The following is a 20,170-nucleotide window of genomic DNA, read 5'->3' as shown; positions in this document are numbered from 1 at the left end:
ATCAATAACATCGTTCACATCTTCCACTTCTTAGCTGCACCTCCTTCCAAACATTGCAAATTCCTCTTACATCTTTCATCCTGATATTTTTCCCTGTAACATTTTAAGATGAAGCTGCACAACTATTGTGAATAAGGTTTATGCTGGTAAAAATGGGCTCACCCCCTCGGGAACTGAAGCACATTGACACACACGGAGGAACACAAACAGACATATACACCGAGTGTGACAGAGGGCAAGGGATTGTTTCTAAGGAGAGACAAACACCCAGACAGCAAGCATGACAATAACATTTTTTTGCCAGTTCCAACTGCAAGTTTCGTGAATGAACAGAAATAGGAAAACTCCCGAGTGTTTGGATGGATTTTATTCAATTTAACCGATAAATAACTCTGTAGACACAGTTAAAACCAGGCATAGTAAAAAACGGGAAAGAGCAATGTATTTGGACTCAATGGCTTTAACCACTCGGCGATGACGACTGGCCTTATGGTATACAAGCATAGATGGGGAAAGCAGAAGAGGAGGTCATGCGGCCTCTGGTGGCCGATGGAAGAGGAATTCAGCGACTTTGACAACCCGCCTTTTCTCCACAGCAATTTATTCTTGTATTGTCTCTCCTCGCTCTTCCTGTTTAAGTGAAACACTGCACACGCCTGCTTCAACTTTAGGCTGGCACTTCTTCGATTAATGGGAGTTCTGAAAGTGCAATTTTGGCCAATGTAAGCTTCAAACCGATCCCTCTACAGAAAGTAGAAGTACAATCTAGCACCTTAGACTGCTCGGCCACACTATCAAGCTCAGGCTGTTACTCCCCATCGCCTTGGCTGGTATTGATACTGAAATAGAACAGAAGCAAAGCAGCAACAATACGTCATAAGGCCCCACAAGCCTCCTCGGTCACTTTATAAGATTATGGCGGATCTCCAGCCCCAACAGCAATTTGCCACCCAATTCCGATGGCCCTTCATTCCCTTAGAGCCTAAAAACCACGAGAATTTTTGGATAAAAACAAAATGCTGTGGATGCTGAAAATATGACATAAACACAGAAAATTCTGGAAAAACTCAGCTGGTCTCGCAGCTCCTGTGGAGAAAGAAACTGAGTTAACGATTCGAGTCCGTATGGCTTCAGAGCGAAAGTGGATTTTAGAATGCTTTTCCTCCCACTGACCCGATAGATCTGTAGACACCTGGTTGAAATCAGCAATAATGAGAACCACAGTCGGTAAGATTTGACTCTCCCTGGGGAAACCCCAACTGATTATGAAACCATTCATTTAACCACTCGGCCATGAAACTGACCAAGGGCCCACTGCTTTCCACTCTATCATCAATAACATTATTCACAGTTTTCGCTTCTCAGCTGCATCTCCTTCCAGACACTGTGATCCATTTTCCTCAGGATCTGTTCCTGGATTTAATATTTAGCTGCTTTGTGACCTCATTTTGAAATCAGATTCGCTTCAGTATCCAACACAAATTGAATTGCAAACCTGTTGGATAAACAATGGAAAACAAGTCACTCGGTAACACTAATCCTATGGTGCTCATTCTCAGATTCACAACAGTCAGCTTTTCAATAAAAAGAAGGAATTTTACAATGAAAAGATTTAGAAAGTTGGTCTGACTTTTATTTGTGGCTCACTCACTTGGGTATTCTGTAAATGCTGCTCGGAGGCTTAGTGATCGGGATATAATCTACCTGTGTTTTCCTGAGCCTGTGCTCGGTATATTGGGAGGTTTGGCCCTGGTTGGAGTATCTTGTGTCCCAGTAATGGGCAGTAACCCGCTGATTGAAGCTGCAGTCGCTGCTTTCTGCTGGCAGCGGGCGATTGGAAAGTGCAGGGCCGGAATATTGCTGCTTTTCTGCTTTTCCCTGTTTCCGTCACTGTGGAGCTGAGGAAGAGAATTATTGATGGGTTTGTTTGAATCTATTAACTTCATAGATTGCAAATGACGTAGGTACATGGTAGGTCTAAATGTTTTCTCATTATGTTTGAATTGAATATTCATGATAAAACATGTCAGTTTGGGAATCCATTGCATAAAAGTTGAGTTGGCAACGTTTGGCGAACATTTACCTGCAGCTAAAGTGCCCATTGTCACCCCAGAACTGTGTGGGAATGAATGATGATGGGGAGAAAACATCAAAGACTTCGTTCCTGATGGTCTTAAACTGCTAACCTTCCGGTTTCCTACCAAATGCCTACCAATCATACAACAGAGACTCACACAAGCAAAACCTGCAAGATATCTTAAACTGAGGCAGCGAGTTAAAGCTTCAAATTGCCAACACTGAAATGGCAATTGTTCTCTATCAGTTTCACTCTTCTCAAAGAACAGGTGAGACATTGATTGTTGAAACATGGAAACAGTTTGATCCCACCCACTGCAGACACATCCATGTCATACAGCTGGGTCTCCCTTCGAGTTTTTTGGTGCCTTGCCTGTTATTGGTTTTCATTCCTGTTCTGCCAGATTTGTGCACAGATGTAGTGCAGTTGTGTTGAAAGGTTACAGACTTGAAAAAAAAATATGTTTTTCTCGCCACAGATGCTATCAGATCTGCTTAGAATTCCAGAATTTTCTGGTTTCTTTCATTTCAGAAAGCCAACATCTGCAGCATTTTGATTTTCATTAACTAATTAGTGCAAAGAATGTGGAACCCATGACGAGAAGAGTTTGAGACCCAATTTTCAGCTGAAAATGTGTAAGTAAACTCGTGTGCACAAGCTGAAAATGGAACTCTATTGCCCCAGTACTGACACAGCAACACAGTCGCGCCAGTGTGAGACCATCCAGATACTTTATGTGTGCAAAGGAATTTATTTAGTTTGCAAAGCAGTAAACACACCAACTTTAAAATTCAAAGGATTTAATCCACAGTCACAGCATTCCTACTGGCAAGACACGGTTTAAATGTTCCATGTATGGTGAAAAATACCCCATCTGCTGAGACTCCATTGAGTTCAGATCTAAGTACAGGGGTTTGTTCTGCTGTTCATTACATCCAGGAGAGAATTATGGCGGATACAGAGCATTTTAATTGCTGTATCAATTGATTCGACAATTTTATATCCTGGCCCCTATGACACCCATCATATTCTGATGACTGAACTTGGGTTTCGATTTTACAATTTTACGGTTCAATGGAGGAGCAGACACCCAGCATTCGCTGCGGGACAGAATGTGCCCTATCCTCATTACAGCAGCAACTCCGCACGTGCGCATTGCGATGTGTGCTTGGAGCATGTGTATTGCTGTCTCTTTCATGAGCATGCGCAGTGCTGGTCAGTGACTAAAGCTGCCCGGAGAGGGTGAGAGAATGTCGAGTGGAGCAGAGTTAGTGAGTGTGTGAGGAGGAATGGAGCCAGCGGAGTGGGCAGGGAGGCTTCATAAAGATACAGTGCAGGCCGCAGACCCCAAATAACAAGGTACCGGTCTTGTGTTTGCAGAGAACGGGCCGAAAAAGTCTGGATTTCTCCCTTCGCCAGGCCCGGGGTAACGGCCGCCATCTTTATAGGGGGCAATGTGCAGCAGGGCGCATGCGCGGTCATCCTGGTCCAGGTAGCAGGAGGAAAGAATGTTGTGAAATTCTATCCTGAACTGACAGGGATGGATTTTGGAAACTCCTTTTACAGGGGGTTAGAAGGGGAGGATTTATACACAGCAAACTCAAACCAAGAGAAACGTTTGTCTCTTCTCAATTTCTATCCTGCACTGACAGTGATGGATTTTGTAAATTCCATTTACAGGATACAAGAAGATGAGGTTTTGCAGATTGGAAATTCAAATCAATCATCACATCAGAGTCTGCAAGAATCACTTCATTCATCCGGACCTGGATATTATCGGTCTCTGAGTATAAGCATTGACTTCCAGGTCATCGCTCACTGTGTGAACTTTTTTCCTCATATCCCCCTTGTAGATCTTCACAAAATCTTTAAACTGTCTCCCGTAACCCTTTTACGATCAGTTAACGAAAATAGTTTTTCTTTATCTACCTCATATAAACCTCAGGACCCTTCCATCCTTCATAATGTGTGGTGATCACTGGTTTGTACAGACCCAGATGTTCTGTGTCCATGTGTGTGACATCATCACAAATCGACAATTACACGGTGACATCACCCCGCTCCCTGGGTATTTCCTCAACTGGGAGATTTTTCTCTGATTCCAGTGCTTCTGATGTCTTTCCAGCTGCAGGCTCTAGCAGGAGATTTTAAAATTGAAAACTGAAATTGTTTAAGAGGTGAGTATTTTTCACCATTCAGCTACAACTTTTAGTTTAGGTTTTAGTTCTCCGCTCTGTATCTGTGAGGGGTTCCATGGCTCTGGAGTGGTGTGACTCCTTTACTGTGGATCAGAACCCATGTCCATCCATTGCTCTGTTTCACCTCTGTTCTCTCTGATCACCTCTCTGCCATTGTCTAACTCCCTCTATCCCTAATACTGGGTGTATTTTAGCTCTGTTTAGGGTTTTACTGCTACTTCTACCAACTGTGTCTCAATGAGGTTTCCTCCGCTGTCCATCCCCCGACCACGTGCTGCTGTCTTACCAGCTTTATCTTCCCACAGTATCTTTCATAGTCAGGAATTGTCTTTTCTGTGCTATGGTCCATTTCTCTTCCACTTCTGAGCTTAAGTTAACCATCAAATTCTGCAGCATGTTTATTCCCTGTAATTCATTCTGCACACCCTGAAACATTAACTTTGTTCCTCTCTCCACAGATGCTACAATATCTTGCCAATCCCCAGTTGCCTGTGGGGAAGATGATGTTTGACCTTCTTGAACCGCTGCAGTCCGTGTGGTGAAGGTGCTCCCACAATGCTGTTAGGTAATGAGTTACAGGTTATTCACCCAGTGATGATGAAGGAACAGTGATATATGTTCCAAATCAACAACAACAATTTGTGTTTATATCGCACATTTAATGCTATACAGTTTTCTGCGATATTTCACGGAGATGTTGCAAAACAAGGTTTGACCCTGAGCCACATGAGGAGATGTTCGGGCAGGTGGCCAATAATTTGGTCAGAGAGGTCGGTTTGAAGGAGCATCTTAAAGGATGAAAATGAAGTAGAGAGGCGGAGAGGTTTAGGGAGGGAATTCCAGGGCTTGGGCCTTGGAATATGACAGAATGGCAATCAGGGATAGAGTGATTAAAATCAGGAATCCTCAGGAATTTGGAATTCGAGGAGCGTGGATATCTCGGGGGGTTGTGAGGCTGGAGGAGGTTACAGAGATAGGAATGATCACAACTGTGGGGGAAAACAAGGATGAGAACGTGAAAATTTAGGTGCTTCTTAAATGGGTGCCTTCAAATCATTTCTCTAGTTTGTGAATGGTTGTGGGCCAAGCACTGATCCTTGGGATACCCCACAAGTAACAGCCTGTCATCCTGAGAATGACCTGTTTATTCCTACTCTCTGTTTCCTGTCTGTTCACCAATTCTCAATCTATAGCAGTATATTACCCCAATCCCATGTGCTTGAATTCTGTTTACTGACATCCTGTGCTTTGTTCACTAACCTCCTCCATCTGCCTCTCCCACTCCCTTCTCTCTTTTTCTCTCTCTCTCTCTGTCACATAGAATTCTCTAGCCCAGCGAGTTGTTCATGCTCCATCATTGAATATATTTCTGGCTGAGATGGAGAGATTTTTGGTCTCTCAGGGAGCTGAGGGATATGGGGAGTGGGTGGGAAAGTGGAGTTGAAGCCCAAGATCAGCCACGATCGTATTGAATGGTGGAGCAGGCTCGATGGGGTGTTAGGTCTTCTCTTGTTCTTATTTCTTTAGTTCTTATAGAGGCCAGAGTCTTATGTAGCCCAGACCGGGTGGCAGGTTCCCTTCCCTGAAGGACATTAGTGAACCAGTTGGATTTTTACGACAATCCCACAGTTTTCATGGTCACTTTTTCCTCGTGCCGGCCCCACAAATTCCCAGATTCATTCAACTCAATTTCACAACCTGCCTTTGTGTTTTTGAGGGTTGTCTCACTCCCTTTTTTCTGTTTTAATTCAATTTCACAGGGTGTTAGAAAGAGAGGATTTGCAGTCGGGAAACTGAAACCAAACATCACATCAGGAACTGACACAGTCGCCCAATTTATCGTAACCTGAATATCATCGGATTTTGAACATGGAAGGAAAAAGCACCGTTCACAGTGGGGAGAAACCGTACACGTGTTTGTGTGGACGAGGCTTCAGCCGATCATCTGGCCTGTCGAGACACAAGCACAGTCACAGCGGGGAGAGTCCGTGGAAATGTGGGGATTGTGGGAAGGGATTCAGAACCCCGTCTGAGCTGGAAACTCATCGGCGCAGTCACACTGGGGAGAGGCCGTTCACCTGCTCCGAGTGTGGGAAGGGATTCACTCATTCATCCAAACTCCTGAAACACCAGCGAGTTCACGCTGGGGAGAGACCTTTTAAATGCCCAGACTGTGGGAAGTGCTGTAAAATCTGCTGGGATCTGATGTCCCATCAGCGTGTTTACACTGATGAGAGGCCATTCAGCTGCTCTCAGTGTGGGACTGGGTTCAGGTGTCATCTCAACTCACTGCACACCAGCGAGTTCACACTGGGGAGAGGCCGTTCACCTGCCCTCAGTGTGGGGTGAAATTCACTGATTCCTCCACCCTGCTGACACACCAGCAAGTTCATGAGTAACAACAGTAATGGGATTTTGCTGTTCATCACATCCAGGACTGAACTGTGTTCAGACAGGTTTGTTTCTGCTGATGTTAGTAAACCCCAACTCGGTTATAAGCCTTAATCACCTGGCTAAAAATCAAATCAATCAGCTTTGTGTTGAATGCACACTTTCTTGAGTCTTTCTAATATCTCTAATACAAGTTAGTTCCTTTTGAAGGGCTCCCCCTCTCCCCTGTCTCCTCCATCCTCACCTCCAACAACAAGTGTGAAGAGCTCATGGAGCTTCTTTGTCACTAAGATTGAGACAATCCGATCAGCTGCCTCTGCTGGTTCCCTCCCTTCCACTAGCCCACCAGGACAAACTGTCTCTAAAGCCTCCCCTTGTCTGAGCCCTGAACCCACATCTTTCTCCAGTTTCTCTCCCATCTCCCCTCATGCCCTCTCAGTGCTCACCTTGTCCATGAGACCCACCTCCTGCTTCATCAACCCTATTCCCACTAAACTGCTGATCACCCAACTACCCCATGTTCACTGAGATTTTAAACAGTTCTTTCTCTCAGGTACTGTTCCTCTCTCCTTCAAATCTGTGATTATCACCCCCCACCACCAAAAAACAAACCTTTCACCCCCACGGTCCTTGCAAATTACTGTCCCACCTCCAACCTCCCTCTCCTCTCCACACTGTTTCAACATGCTGTCCCCTCCCAAATACTGGGACTCTCAGTGTGAACAGGGTGGGATGTGTTTGGAAACAGGATGTCCCAGTTCTCCACCCTGGGATTCTCAGTGTGAACAGGGTGGGATGTGTTTGGAGACAGGATGTCCTAGTTCTCCACCCTGGGATTCTCAGTGTGAACAGGGTGGGATGTGTTTGGAGACAGGATGTCCCAGTTCTTCACCCTGGGATTCTCAGTGTGAACAGGGTGGGATGTGTTTGGAGACAGGATGTCCCAGTTTTCCACCTTTAAAGGGACAGGGAGAGGACCAGTTGGGCTGAATGATGCTGCTTTATGACATCACTGCAGTGCCTAGTAACCATTCTCCCTGAGCCCTGCTCATTATGGGCTGGCTTTAGCTCAGTGCTGTTACAGGGAGGGAAACAGGAGGATTCGAGCCGTGTGGAGCTCAGGATTAATGGGGCGAGATACTGGATCAATTTCTACCTGACTGAATGAGAAATGTCATTGTCCCAGACACTCCCTGTCCCTCAGTATCTGTATCCGGGGGACAGGCTGATGGGTTTACTCTGTATCTAATCCGTGCTGTATTTGACTGGAGAGTGTTTGATTCTGACAGAAGCCGTTCACCTCAACGATGATGAGATAAACCCATCAACTTCTCCCCTGGACACCGATCCTGAAGGACAAGGAGTGTCTGGAATATTTTGTACCATGTACTTGACCCAGTTTTGAACTCCTTGCTCACATCTCCTCTCATCCTGCTTTGTTCGAATGAAAAGACCCCCAGTTTCTCCAGTCTCTCCTCATGGGAAAGAGAAATTGTAATTAAGTTCGAAACACAAACAGGAGCTTCACTGCAGAAAGGTCACCATTAGAAAATATATCATTCCACAGTCAGTTGTTATCATCTGGAATACATTGTCTGAAAGTTTGGTGGGAGCAAGTTCAACAGTAATTTTCAAAAGGGAATTGGAGAAATGCTTGAAGGAAAACATTGACCGGGCCATGGGAAACAGCAGGGGAGAGGACTATTCAGGTAGCACCTCCAAAGAGCTGGCAAAGGCACGATGGGCCGAGTGGCCTCCTTTTTTGCTGTCGCCTCTCATCCATGGTATCACCTCTGTGAATCTCCCCTGCACCCTCTCCATGGCCCTGACATCATTCCTGTTTTAAGATGCCCAGAATTAGACTCAATATTCTAAATGCAGCCGAACCAATGATTTACAAATTAATTTTATAAAGAAAAGTGGAGTAACAGGTTCAAACAGCATTTCAAACTTGTCCTTCACATTTAAAGATTTGTGTATCTGAACCCCTTGTAACATGGCTAAAAGACATTGTGGTAAAATGTCTGATATAATGTGTACTATGGGATAGAGAAGTTTAGTTTAGAAACTCAAACAGGCTCTTCACTGCAGACAGGTCACCAGGGCAACACTGATAAGACATTCCATTGTACAGAATCAGCTCATTGGAAACTCGAATCAGATCAGGGAAAAGGACAGTTTGTCTGTCATTAACCACAATATAAACTGAAACCAGAGAGGAATGGAATAGATGAGATTATAATGTGTGATGTTTATACCTATAATTGTGAAACTATCAGAAATAACAGAATTAACAGTGGGCAGGGGAGTTTAGGGAGAATGAGAACATTCCTGAAGAAAAGTAACTGCTGGGAACCAGGGAATGTGTCCTTGTAAATCACAGATTAGAGAAATTGCAGCTGTCTTATCCTCACTTCCTGCCAAAACCCAGCAGAGAAGACAAAGAGCCAAGGGCCAGAGCTGGATCACTACAGGGTATAAAAGTGAGGAGATACTGATGGAAGGGGGCAGCCAGGACTGGAGACACCGGAGATCAAGCTCAGGGTGCCCGAGGTTCCATCCAGTGGGCTGACCTCGTGTAAGTGACTGTGGACACATGGGACTTGCATGTTTATTCTGATTTATGGATCAATATACGATACAGTAGAGAACAGAGAATCTGCTCAGCTTATGTTTCTTAATGAGGTATTGAAGTTGCTGACACTGGACTCTCAAAGCCACAGATTCTGAGAGAGAGAGAGAGAGAATACAGAAAGAAAGCAAGTGAATGACATGTAAAATTGAGGGGGAAACAGGAAGTGATGAATGAGTGAAGTTATAATGACAAAGGATAGACAATGAGAGAAAGTAGAGAAATAAAATATATCTACAAATCTCAGAGGATGTGAGAATAGTTACAGGGAGAGGGATGGAGTCGGTGTCTGGGGAGTGGAGTTTGTAGCAGGGACTGAAGACAATGGCTTCAGTCTTCCCAATATTTAAATGAAGGAAATTTCTGCTCACCCAGTATTGGACGGTGTGTAACTTTGATGAGAACTTTGAGGTAATGGTGTTCACTCAAACCTGCTACCCTGGTCCTTCTAGGTAGTGGAGGTTGATGGTTTGCAAGAACCTGATGTATTTCTGTTCTATTTGTATATGTCAAGATATTCTCTCTCCTTCGCTTCTCTCTCGCCCTTCCTCTCACACTCGCGCTCCTCCCACAGAGGCCAGAGTCTTGTGTAGGCCCAGACCGGGTGGCAGGTTCCCTCTCCTGATGGACATTAGTGAACCAGTTGGGTTTTTATGACAATCCAGCAGTTTTCATGGTCACTTTTTCCTCACGCCGGCCCCACAAATTCCCAGATTCATTCAGCTCAATTTCACAACCTGCCTTTGTGTTTTTGTAGGTTCTCTCTCACTTCCTTTTTTCTGTTTTAAATCAATTTCACAAGTTATTAGAAGAGGAGGATTTGAGGTCGGAATACTGAAACCAAACATCACGTCAGGATCTGACAGTCACTCGATCCATCAAGCTCAATAATAGAAGGAAAAAGCAGTGTTTGCACTGTGGAGAAACTGTGGAAATGTGAGGACTGTGGGAAGAGATTAAATTCCCCATCTCAGCTCGAAACTCATCAGCGATTTCACACTGGGGAGAGACCGTTCACCTGCTCCGAGTGTGGAAAGGGATTCACTCAGTCATCCAACCTGCTGAGACACCAGCGAGTTCACACTGGGGAGAGGCAGTTCACCTGCTCCGAGTGTGGAAAGGGATTCACTCAATTATCCAACCTGCTGACACACCAGCGATTCAAAACTGATGAGAGGCATTTTAAATGTTCGGACTGCGGGAAGTGTTTTAAAAGTTCTGGGGAACTGTTGTGCCATCAACGTGTTCACACTGACGAGAGACTGTTCAGGTGCTCTCACTGTGGGACCGGATTCAGGCACTCATCTCGCCTCACAGTACACCAGCGCATTCACACTGGGGAAAGGCTGTTCTCCTGCTCTGAGTGTAGAAAGGGATTCACTCAGTCATCCCACCTGCTAACACACCAGCAAATTCACAAGTAACTACAGTGATTGGATTATGTTGTTGATCACATCCAGGACTGAACAAATTTCATCGGAGTCGGTTTTTGCTGATGTCGAAAAGCTCCAACCATGTTTGAGGTGCGAAATATTCTGGATGAAGTTAAATAAATCAGCTTGGTATTAAACACACAGTATGTTCAACATTTTTAATATTTTTAACACAAATCAGTTCCTTTTGAAGGGCTCTCTCCCCTGTCTCCTCCATCCTCACCTCCAACAACAAGTGTGGGGAGCTCATGGAGCTTCTTTGTCACTAAGGTTGAGACAATCCGATCAGCTGCCTTTGCTGCTTCCCTCCCTTTCACTAGTGCACCGGGACAAACTGTCTTTAAAGTTCCCCTTGTCAGAGCCCTGAACTCACATTTTTCCCCAGTTTCTCTCCCCTCATGTCCTGTCAGTGCTCATCTTGTCTTCTGCTGTATTGACCCCATTCTCATTAAACTACTAATCACCCAGCTTCCCTATCTCAGCTGATATTGAGAGAGATGGCTCTATCTCTTTCTTCTGGTACTGTCCCTCTCACCATTAAATCCACTGTTATCACCTGAAAAAACACTTGACCCCAGCACCCTAAAATTCCACCCCATCTCCAAACTCACTTTCCTCTGCACAGTCCTGCGACTCAGTGTCCCCCAGGGACTTCAATCTCCATGACATCACATGTCCCCAGCTTATCTGCTGCTCAAACCCTCATCCCTGCCCTTGTTACCTTGAGACTTGATGATTCCAATACATTCCTGACCAGCTTCTCACATTCACCCCACCCCCAGGCGGAAACATGAATCATCAAAAACTCTGCTGCCCGTGTGCTTTTTCACACCATGTCCTGTTCACCCATCACCCCTTGCCTCGCTGACATACATTGACTCCTAGTCAAGCAATGCCTCAATTTTAGAACTCACATCCTCGTTTTCAAATCCCTCTGTCACCTCGTCTCTCCCTACCCCTGCAAACTCCATCACTCAACCCTCAGGGATATATGTGCCCTTCTCATTCTGGCCTCTTGAACATCCCTGCTTTTAATTACTCCACCACTGTTGGCCATGCCTGGCATGAAGTTCTGAAATTCCCTCCCTGAACTTCTCCAGCTCTCTCTCCTGATTCAAGGTCCTTGTTAAAATCTGCCTCTCCAGTGAAGGTTTAGTCCATTTACTCTAATATGCTATGTGACTTGATGTTAAATTTCTCTTCAGGATGCTTCTCTGAAGTACCTTGGGATGTTTTATTACATTAAACGTGTTATATAAATACAAATTGTTACTGTTTACCTGTTTGTGCACAGTAAGATTCCACAAATAGCCATAAGACCATCAATCTTTTTTTCATATTAATTCATTCTTGGGATGTAGGCGTTGCCAGCTGGGCCAGCGTTTATTGCCCATCCTAATTGCCTTTGAGAATGTGGTGATGAGCTGCTTTCTTGAACCGCTGCAGTCCATGTGGTTTAGGTACAGCTACAGTGCTGTTAGGGAGGGAGTTTCAGGATTTTGACCCAACAACAGTGAAGGAATTTCCAAGTCAGAATGGTGGGCGGCTTGGAGGGGAACTTCCAGGTGGTGATGTTCACATGTGTCTATTGCCCTTGTCCTTCTAGATGGTAGTGGTCATGGGTTTGGAAGATACCGTCTAAGGGGGCTTGGTGAGTTCCTGCAGTGCATCTTGTAGATGGTATGCACTGCGGCTACTATGCATCATTGGTGGAGCGAATGAATGTTTGTGGATGGGGTGCCAATCAAGCAAGCTGATTTGTCCTAGATGGTGTCAAGCTTCTTGAGAGTTGTTGGAGCTGCACTCATCCAGGCAAATGGGGCGTTTTCCATCACACTCCTGACTTGTGGCTTCTCGATGGTGGACAGGCTTTGGGGAGTCAGGAGGTGAACTACTCGTCGCAGGATTCCTAGCATCTGACCTGCTCTTGTAGCCACAGTATTTTTATGGCTAGTCCAGTTCAGTTTCTGGTCAATGGAACCCCCGAGGATATTAATAGTGGGGGATTTAGTGATGGTAATGCCATCGATTGTCTAGGGATGATGGTTGGATTCTCTCTTGTTGGGAGATGGTAATTGCCTGGCACTTGTGTGGTGTGGATGTTGCTTGCCACTTGTCAGCCCAAGCCTGGCTATTCGCCAGGTCTTTCTGGATTTGGACATGGACTGCTTCCTTATCTGAGGAGTCACAAATGCTGCTGAACATTGTGCAATCATCAGCAAACATCCCCACTTCTGCCCTCATATTGGAAGGAAGGTCATTGATGAAGCAGCTGAAGATGGTTGGGCCTAGGACACTACCCTGAGGAACTTCTGCAGTGATGTCCTGGAGCTGAGATGACTGACCTCCAACAACTACAACATCTTCCTTTGTGCTAGGTATGACTCCAACCAGTGGAGAGTTTCCCACTGACTCCCATTGAATCTAGTTTTGCTCGGGCTCCTCAATGCCACACTCAGTCAAAGACTGCCTTGATATCAAAGGCAGTCACTCTTACCTCATCTCTGGAGTTCAGCTCTTTTGTCCATGTTTGAACTAAGGCTGTAATGAGGTCAGGAGCTGAGTGGCCCTAGTGGAAACCAAACTGGGTGTCAGTGAGCGGGCTATTGCTAAGCAAGTGCCGCTTGATAGCACTGTTGATGACCCCTTCCATTAATTTACTGATGATCGAGAGCAGACTAATGGGGCGGTAATTAGCCGGGTTGGATTTGTCCTGCTTTTTGTGTAGAGGACATACCTGGGCATTTTTCCACATAGCCGGGTAGATGCCAGTGTTGTAGCTGTATTGGAACAGCTTGGCTAGGGGTGCAGCCAGTTCTGGAGCACAAGTCTTCAATACTTTTGCTGGAATATTGTCAGGGCCCATTGACTTTGCAGTATCCAGCACCTTCAGCCGTTTCTTGGTATCACGTGGAGTGAATCGAATTGGCGGAAGACTGGTATCTGTGATGCTGGGAACCTCCGGAGGAGGCTGAGATGGACCGTCCGCTCAGCACTTCTGGCTGAAGGTTGTTGCAAATGGTTCAGCCTTATATTTTGCCCTCTTGTGCTGGGCTCCTCCATCATCGAGGATGGGGATAGTTGGGGAGCCTCATCATCCAATTAGTTGCTTAATTGTTCACCACTATTCACGACTGGATGTGGCAGGACTGTTGAGCTTAGATCCTTTGGCTTTGGAGAAAGGAATGGAGTTGGTAGCTTGGGAATGAAAATAATGTCTTCAGTCTTGCCAATATTGAATTGGAAGAAATTTCTGCACATCCACCACTGGATATCAAACAAACAGTCTGATAATTTAACCACAGTGGAGAAGTGGAGAGAGGTGGTGAGGTAGAGCTGGGCACTATCAGTGTACATGTGATAACCGACACTGTGTTTTCAGATGATGTCGCTGTGGGGAGAATGTTGATGAGAAATAAGAGGCCAAGGCTGGATCCTTTGGGGACACCAGTGGTAACTGTGGGAGTGGGAAGGGAAGACATTCCAAGTGATTCTCTGGCTATGATTAGACAGAGAAGAATGGAACGAGGAGAGAGCAGCCCCACCCAGCTGGACGACAGTGGAGAGGTGTTGGAGCAGAATGGTGTGGTCAATCTTGTCAAAGGCTGCAGACAGGTTGAGAAGGGATAGTTTCCCTTTGTCACAGTCACATAGGATGTAGTTGGTGGCTTTGATCAGAGCTGTTTCAGTCCAGTGGCAGGGGCAGAAACCTGATTGGAGGGATTCAAACAGGGAGTTCTGGGAAAGCTGGGCACAGATTTGGGAGGTGACAACATGTTCAAGAAGTTTGGTGAGTAGAGGGAGGTTGGAGATTGGGCAATAGTTTGCAAGGATGATGTGGTCAAGGGTTTGATTTTTGAGACGGGCGTGATGATGGCAGATTTGAGGGAGAGATCAACAGTACGTGAAGAGAGAGAACTGGGTTAGTGGAAGGGAGGGAAGCAGCAGAGGCAGCTGATCGGATTGTCTCAATCTTAGTGACAAAGAAGCTCCATGAGCTCCTCACACTTGTTGGAGGTGAGGATGGAGGAGACAGGGAAGAGGGAGAGACCTTCAAAAGGAACTAACTTGCATTAGAAATAGTAAAAAGATTCAACACTGTATTTAACACAAAGCTGATTTATTTTACTTCTATCCAAAATATGAACCACTATATCTGTCCTGGAGCTTACCAACTTCAGCAGAAACATACCCCAATGGACATGGTTCAGTCTTCGATGTGACTGACAGCAAAATCCCATCACTGTAGTGACCTGTGAACTCGCTGATGTCTGTGTAGGTTGGATGACTGAGTGAATCCTTTCCCACAATCAGAGCAGGTGTACGGCCTCTCCCCAGTGTGAACTCGCTGGTGTACAGTGAGTTCAGATGATCGCCTGAACCCAGCCCCACACTGAGAGCACCTGAACGGTCTCTCATCAGTGTGAACATGTTGATGTGTAATTAGGTTCCTGGAACTTTTACAGCACTTCCCACAGTCTGGGCATTTGAAAGATCTCTTTCCTGTGTGAACTCGCTGGTGTGTCAGAAGGCTAGATGACTGAGTGAATCCCTTCCCACACTCGGAGCAGGTGAAAGGTCTCTCCCCAGTGTGACTGCGCTGATGTTTAGTGAGGTCAGATGATCGCCTGAACCCAGTCCCGCAGTGAGAGCACCTGAATGGTCTCTCGTCAGTGTGAACACGTTGATGGGATATCAGTTCTCCGGAACTTTTAAAGCACTTTACGCAGTCTGCACATTTAAAAGGTCTCTCGTCTGTGTGACTTAGCTGGTGTTTGAGCAGGTGGGATGACTGAGCGAATCCTTTGCCACACTCAGAGCAGGTGAACGGCCTTTCCCCAGTGTGACTGCGCCGATGAATTTCCAGCTCAGATGGACACGTGAATCGCTTCCCACAGTCCCCACATTTCCACGGTTTCTCCCCAGTGTGACTGCGCTTGTGTTTTGACAGAGCGAATGATCGGCTGAAGCCTCGTCCACACACACAACACGTGTACGGTTTCTCCCCACTGTGAACGGTGCTTTTTCCTTCCATGTTCAAAATTCGATCATATTCAGGTTTTGATAAATTGGGCGACTTCGTCCGATTCTGATGTGATGTTTGGTTTCAGTTTCCCGACTGCAAATCCTCCCCTTCTATTCGCCTCTGAAATTGATTTAAAACGAGAGTGAGAGAGAACCCACAAAAACACAAAGACAGGTTGTGAAATTGAGCTGAATGAATCTGGAAATTTGTGGGGCCGGCACGAGGAAAAAGTGACCATGAAAACCGCTGGATTGTCATAAAAACCCAACTGGTTCAACTAATGTCCTTCAGGGAAGGGAAGCCGCTATTCACTCTGTGCCCACTCAAGACTCTGTCCACAAATTTGAAAATTGAGCCTGAACACCAAGGTCTGTGTCATTTATATATGTTCAGGAGAGCAGGAGTCCTCACAGTGACTCCTGGGGATCTCCATTATAAACCTTATTCCAGTCTGAAAAAATCCATTAACCATGACTCGCTGTTTCCATGTTGTTTTGTATCCATGTTGCTACTGTCCCTTTTATTCCATGAGCTAACTCTGCTCATGTCTGTTGTGCGGCACAATCTCTAATTCCATTCGGAAGTCCATGTACACCACATTAACAGCAGCATCCTCATCACCCACTCTGTTACCTCTCCAAATCCCTTAAGCAAGTTTATTAAACACAATTTTCCCTTAACAATTCCATGCTGGTGTTCCTGAATTAACCCACATTTGCTCACATGACTATTAATTTTGTCCTGAGTTGAGAAGGGGTAACACATCCACATGGATAGATAGTTAGCTAGGATTAGTTAGCTAACAGAAAGCAGAAGAGGGAAACTGGGTCTTTTTCAGGCTGGCAAGATGTGACGAGTGGAGTTCCACAGGGATCAATACTGGGGCCTCAACTATTTACAATCTATAGCAATGGCTTGGATGAAGGGACTGAATGTATGGTTGTTAAATTTGCTGATGACACAACGATTGGCAGGAAAGTGAGTTGTGAAGAGGACCTAAGGAGCCTGCAAGGGGATATAAATGGTTAAGTGAGTGGGCAGAAATTTGGCAGATTGAGTATAATGTGGGGAAATGTGAACTTGTCCACTTTGGCAGGAAGCATAGAAAAACAGCAAATTATATAAATGGAGAGAGATTGCAGAACTCTGAGATACAGAGGGATCTGGGTGTCCTGGTACATGAATCAGGAAATGTTAGTATTCAGGTACAGCAAGTGATTAGGAAGTCAAATGGTGTTGTTTTATTGCAAGGGGAATGGAATATAAAAGTAGGGGTGCTTTGCTACAGTTGTTCAGGGTGTTGGTGAGCATCTGAAGTACTGTGTACAGTTTTGGTCTCCTTATTTCAGAAAAGATATAAGTGTGTTCATAGTTCGGAGAAGGTTCACTCGACTAATACCTGAGATGAGGGGCTTATCTTATGAGGAAGGGTTGGACAGGCTGGACCTGTACCCATTGTAGCTTAAAAGAATGAGAGGTGATCTTATTGAAACATATAAGATTCTGAGGGGGCTCAACAGGGTGGATGCTGAAAGGATGTTTCCCCTTGTGGGAAAGACTAGAACTAGGGGACACAGTTTAAAAATAAGGGGTCTCCCATTTAAGACAGATGAGGAGATTTTTTTTCTCTGAGGATTGTTGGTCTTTGGAGCTCTCTTTTCCAGAGAGGGTTGGAGGCAGGGTCATCGCTTATCAGTCAGGCAAAGATAGATAGATTCTTAACTAACAAGAGAGTTAAAGGTTAAAGGGGTAGGTGGAATCCAGAGTTGAGGCCACAATCAGATCAGCCATGATCTTATTAAATGGCGGAGCAGGCTTGAGGGGCTGAATGGCCTCCTCCTGCTCCTATCTCGCCTGTTCATTGCAGGTTTTAAATTCAAAGCTGATTTGTTGACTTTATCCAGATATTAACCACAATAGCTGGGCTGGGGTTTATTAACATCAGCAGAAACAGATCCCAATGAACATAGTTCATTCCTGGATGTGATTAACAGCAAAATCCAATCACTGCAGTTACATGTGAACTCGCTGATGTCTCAGCAGGTCAGGTGACTGACTGAATCCCTTCCCACACTTGGGGCAGCTGAACGGTCTCTCCCCAGTGTGAACTCGCTGGTGTCTCAGCAGGTCAGGTGACTGAGTGAATCCCTTCCCACACTTGGAGCAGGTGCACTCCAGTGTGAGCACATTGGTCTTTAGTGAGTTGGTTTCATTGTCTGAACCCAGTCCCACAGTGAGAGCACCTGAAACGTCTCACGTCAGTGTGAACACGTTGATGGGACATCAGCTCCCCAGAACTTTTAAAGCACTTCCTACATTTAAAATGTCTCTTGTTAGTGTGAACTCATTGATGGGACATCAGGTCTTTGGAACTTATATAGCACTTCCTGTAGTTTGGACAACTAAGCAGTCTCTCTGCCCTGTGAACTCGCTGATGCTTCAGCAGATTGGATGAGAGACTGAGTCTCTTCCCACACTGGGAGTAGATGAATGGCCTTTCCCCAGTGTGAGTGCATCGATCTGCTTCTAGCTCAAACGGGTAATTGAATCCCTTCCCACAATCCCCACATTTTGATAGTTTCTCTCGGCTGTAACTGCATACATGTTCTGACAGGCCAGATGATCAGCTGAAGCCTCGTCCACACACACAACACGTGTACGGTTTCTCTCCACTGTGAACGGTGCTTTTTCCCTCCATGTTCAAAATCTGATGATATTGAGGTTACGATAAATTGGGCGGCACCGTCAGAACCTGATGTGATGTTTGGTTTCAGTTTCCCAACTGCAAATCCTCCTCTTCTAATACCCTGTGGAATTGATTTAAAACAGAAAAAAGGGAGAGAGAGAGAACCCACAAAAACACCAAGGCAGGTTGTGAAATTGAGCTGAATGAATCTGGTAATTTGTGGGGCCAGCACTAGGAAAAAGTGACCATGAAAACTGCTGGATTGTCATAAAAACCCAACTGGTTCAAAAATGTCCTTCAGGGAAGGGAACCTGACACCCGGTCTGGGTGTACACAAGACTCTGGACCTTCTGGGAGGAGGGGAAGAGAGCAAGAATGAGAGAGGTGGTAGAGGCACCCGGTAAAGCAGGGGGATTTTATATTTCTAGAAATCAACCAGAACTTGGACAGAATCTTCCGAACCCTCAACCTCCACGCGCTAGAAGATCTAGGGTAGCAGGTGTATGTGAACACCGTCACCTCCAAATTCCCCTCCAAGTCACACACCGCCCTGACTTGTCTGACATCCAGTACTGGATGAACAGAAATTTCCGCCATTTAAATATTGGGAAGACTTAAGCCATTGTCCTCAGTCCCCGCTACAAACTCCACTCCCTATCCACCGACTCCATCCCTCTGCCTGCCAACTGTCTGAGACTGAACCAGACTGTTCACAACCATGGTGAAATATTTCACCCCAAGATGAGCTTCCAACCACATATCCACATCATCACCAAGACCGCCTATTTCCACCTCAGTAACATCGCCCGACTCCAGCCCAGTCTCAGCTCATCTGCTGCTGAAACTCTCATCCATTCCTTTGTAATCTCCTCCAGTCTCACAGTCCCCCCCAGATATCTTCACTTTCTCTAATCCGGATTGCTGACAATTCCTAACTCTTTTTTTGTCACAGCTGCTGCCCATTGCCCCCTAAAAGGATGGCGGCCGCGCGTGCGCACTACTGCCCATTGCCCTATAAAGATGGCGGCCATCAATCTGATCTGATATCGTGACAAACGCCTCCGTCGCCAAAACGGAGCAAACACGGGGTCGGAAGCTTCCTATTCGCGGTTTGAGGCCTGAGTGTATATTTATGAAGGTGTCCCACCCGCTCGCCGGTTGCATTAGCCTTCACCTGCCCGCTTGCTGCACGCTTCTTCTGCTCTCCTCCCTGATCCGACCCGACCGCGACTCTCCTTCCAGCACCGCAACTGCGCATGCTCTGGGCACAGTCCGGCGCCGCGCCTGCGCGATGATCTCCCGCAGTGAAGATAGAGCATATTCTGCCTCTCTGTGAATGCTGGGTAAATGCAGCGCCATTAAACCATGACATTGTTAAATACAAAATCATATTCCGAGCTCTAATTATGATTGGCGCCAACCATATATTATTATTATTTCAATTGATACGGCCAGCAAGTGCATGGGAGTGAAACCTGCCACCTGGTCTGTGTCCATACCTGAGGAGAGAGAGAGGGGGAGACGGGACAAGGTGAAGACGAAGGATTTTATACATCAGCAACACAACCGGAATTTTTATGGAACCTCCAAACCCTAAGATTTACGCCACATAGAAGGAGAAAGGTAGCAGATGCTGGGGAACACCCTTATCCCCATCTTTCCATCTCAGTCACACACCTTGTCTTGTGCATATTCTCACTGCTCCTTTATCGCTAAGTGAAAATGGT

The 20,170-nt window shown here is 45.8% G+C and overlaps 1 long non-coding RNA gene across 1 annotated transcript in view; it reads right to left on the bottom strand.

Moving 5' to 3' along the window:
- LOC144698301 (uncharacterized) overlaps positions 1 to 20,170 on the bottom strand; it is a 290,571-nt gene that overhangs the window by 54,720 nt on the left and 215,681 nt on the right. The gene's annotated exons all lie outside the window — the stretch shown is intronic.

Source organism: Cetorhinus maximus, chromosome 23, assembly GCF_964194155.1.
Source record: "Cetorhinus maximus chromosome 23, sCetMax3.hap1.1, whole genome shotgun sequence".
NCBI lineage: Eukaryota > Metazoa > Chordata > Chondrichthyes > Lamniformes > Cetorhinidae > Cetorhinus > Cetorhinus maximus.
Note: the sequence above shows the minus strand (reverse complement) of the source record. Positions and strands in the feature narration are given on the sequence as shown.